Source organism: Nicotiana tomentosiformis, chromosome 5, assembly GCF_000390325.3.
Source record: "Nicotiana tomentosiformis chromosome 5, ASM39032v3, whole genome shotgun sequence".
Lineage (NCBI taxonomy): Eukaryota > Viridiplantae > Streptophyta > Magnoliopsida > Solanales > Solanaceae > Nicotiana > Nicotiana tomentosiformis.
In genome coordinates this window covers 4,393,778-4,397,281 of record NC_090816.1, presented here as the reverse complement: position 1 = coordinate 4,397,281, position 3,504 = coordinate 4,393,778, and the positions used below count along the sequence as shown (strand labels likewise).

At 30.8% G+C, this 3,504-nt stretch overlaps 1 pseudogene; it reads left to right on the top strand.

Moving 5' to 3' along the window:
• Window positions 1-521: 521 nt before the first annotated feature.
• On the top strand, window positions 522-1,929 carry LOC138891857 (amino acid transporter AVT1J-like; annotated as a pseudogene).
• Window positions 1,930-3,504: the final 1,575 nt, after the last annotated feature.

Here is a 3,504-nt window from a genome sequence, read left to right as displayed (position 1 = left end):
TTAAAAAATATGATTCCGACCTTGATATCAAAAAGTAAAACCTCGGTCAACCTTCCCAAAAATTTAACTTTCGGCATTTCAAGCCTAATTCCACTACGGACTTCCAAATAATTTTGCGGATACGCTCCTAAGTCCAAAATCACCATACGGATCTATTGGAATCATCAAAATTCTATTTCGGACTCGTTTACAAATAAGTCGACATCCGGTCACTATTTTAACTTAAGCTTTAAACCTTGGAACTTGGTGTTCCAATTCATTCCAAAATCTCACTGGACCCAACCAATTTCCCCGACAAGTCGCACAACAACTGTAAAGTACAATTTGAGAAGTTAATTGAGAAACAGGGTTGTAATACTCAAAACAAATGGCCGGGTCGTTACACTAGCTTTTCAACATTGATATCTTTCTTTTTCATATATTTGCCATTCAACATTGATATCTTTCTTTTTCATATATTTGCCAAAATCTCAAGTATATATAGACTAGCATTTGGATGTTTGGTGTAGTACTCATAAAACATGGAGCCTCACAGTGTGGAGAGAATTGAGAGTCAAAATCAAATCTCACAACCTGAGAAACCTAGTAGAGGAACTTCTTTCTTTAGAACATGTTTCAATGGTGTTAATGCATTATCTCGTTAATGTTTCATTATTTTTCAGATATACCTAGAAAAAAGAGTGATAATCACTTAAATTATATTTTTTGTTATGAATATTTGGAATTTTGTTTCCTATCAATTTTTGCTTTTTGCTTAAAATTTGGTCCAAAAATAAGTCAATAACATGTGTTGTCTCATGTCTCTCTCTTTTGGATTTATTATTGAATAAAATTACACACACTAAAAGTTGAATATATATTTTTATAATTAGTGTAGTTCAACCTATACTATTTTTATCAGGTACCGATTAATACTTATATTATAGAAGTGACATGATTATATAAATATTTTCAAAGTCGATGCATGAAACTTCTAAGTGGGGGTTTGGACATAAGAATTATGAAATACCGTAAAAAAGATAAAAAATAATTTCAAGTTAAAAGTAGTATTTGAAAATTAGAGTTGTGTTTAGACATGAATATAATTTGGAGTTGTTTTTGAATTTTTGTGAGAGCTTTGAAGTGAAAATTTTGAAAAATAGTTTTTGAGATTTTTTCAAATTCCAAAAAATAATTCGAAATTTAACTTCAACTGAAATTTGAAATATTCATGGCCAAACACTAATTCCGAAAAAAAATGCAAATATTTCAAAAAAATGAATCTTTTTTTATGGTCAAACGGGCCCTAACTCTTTTTTCCCCTTTCCTTACTTTCATATAGGTGTTGGAATACTATCAGTACCGTATGCACTTTCAGAAGGAGGATGATTGTGTTTGATGATACTATTTTTGGTAGCAGTTGTATGTTGCTACACAGGGTTCCTTCTACAAAGATGTATGAGTGTCTCACCAACAATTAAGACATATCCTGATATTGGTGAATTTGCTTTTGGAAATAAAGGGAGAGTTGTAATCTCAATTTTCATGTATCTTGAGCTATACTTAGTTGCAGTTGAGTTCCTCATATTAGAAGGTGACAATTTGCAAAAACTATTCCCAAATGCAAATTTTCGTGTTGGTAGTCTGAAAATTGTGGGAAGAGAAGTCTTTGTCTTTCTAGTTGCCCTAATAATATTGCCAACAACATGGTTAAGAAGCTTAGGTTTAGTGGCTTATGTTTCTGCTGGAGGAGTTTTGGCCTCTATTATTTTAGTTGGTGCAGTGTTTTGGGCTGGTGAAGTTGATAATATCTATACTTCATCTGCTTCATATATTGTACTTATACTTCTAAGAAAGAAAAACTTTTTACATGTACCAAAAGTACTTCTAAAACTTGTGATCTTAAATAATTTCAACGACTATAAGCGCACGTTATCGAGGATAAAATGAGAATAAATTTATATATTAAAATGTGTTATTTTAGTACTATCATATAAAAGAAAATTAAATTTTCCGTCGTGCTTTTACCATATTTTAGGAATGTAATTTTTGAAAGTAAGCCACGATATATAATAAGTTCACATGAGTCTGTTTGGACATAAAAAATTTTTCTCTTTTTTCCAAACAATTTTTATTTTTTTTCGAAATCAACGTTTGTTCATTAAATTTCTAATTTTCACTTGAAGATGCATTTTGAAAATTTTCGAAAATTTTAAAAACTCCAAAAAGCTGTATTTCAAAATTTTCACTCAAATCACTCACAAAACTTCAAAAATAACCCAAAATTATATGCATGTCCAAACACAACTCTAAATTTCAAATACCATTTTCACTTAAAAAAGATTTTCCCCCTATTTTGGAATTTTACAATTCTTATGTCCAAACCCCCACTTAAATTACTCCTACTATATTTTCTTTTATATCCTCTTACTAGAGCATGGAGATTTGTTTAATCCAACTTCAAAAACAGTTTGCCTCATTCCCCTTTCTTTTTGTTGTCAACAAGTTCTGCTCTTATGCTTTATACTAAGCACTATCACTTATGGATCAATGGCAACTATGGGTTACTTAATGTATGGAGAAAATTTGATGTCACAAGTGACCTTAAATCTCCCGACTAGAAAAATTAGTTCGAAAATCGCAATATACACAACATTAATCAATCCAATAACTAAGTACACTCTTGTTGTCTCACCAAGTGCAACATCAATCGAAGATAATTTCCTTTCCGCAAAAGTAAACCTATAAGCAACTTCATCAGAACTGTTTTGGTCATCAGCACAATTATTGTCGCATTAGCAGTTTCATTTTTTGGATATGTCATGACGTTTATAGGCGCATTTTTGGGCGTTAGTGTGTCTATATTGTTCCCATGCCTCTGCTATCTCAAGATCAAAAGCCTTACTCAAGGAATTTTGGAATAGAAGTTATATTTATTGGGATGATTTTAATTTTGGGTACTTGTGTTTCCATATGTGGAACTTATATTTCATTGAAAAACATCATGACGCATGTCCAACAAAAATGAAGTATGATTCATGTTGTGAACTTCAAATAAATTCTGTCCTTTCTTCTTGTTCTTCTTTCCATTCTTGTTTTTCTTCTTTCCTCTTCCAAATTATTGCATAAAATTGCAGAATTTTATTTAAGCAGTTTGTAAGTTACCTTTTTTTATCAATAACATATAACTCTGTATAAACATAAACACCTAACCTATTCTTAAATTAGACTGTCATAATCCAGATTAGTCAGGTCACATGAGAGGCACGTGCGTAGAATTAGTCCAAGCAATTTCTTATAAATCTATTTTTCTTATAAAATATAAATCACGTACTTATTTATGAGTTTTACTAATCTATTAATATATGATTGTATAGGCTAACTTGTCTTTTTTATTTTTATTTTTTATAATGTCCTAAAGTGTCATAAATAGAATCTCAATTACAGGACCAAACATGAAATCACAGTTCCTTAAACAAGTACGGGAAGTAAGGGAGAGATGGGTCTAGTTTGGTGATGCTTTGC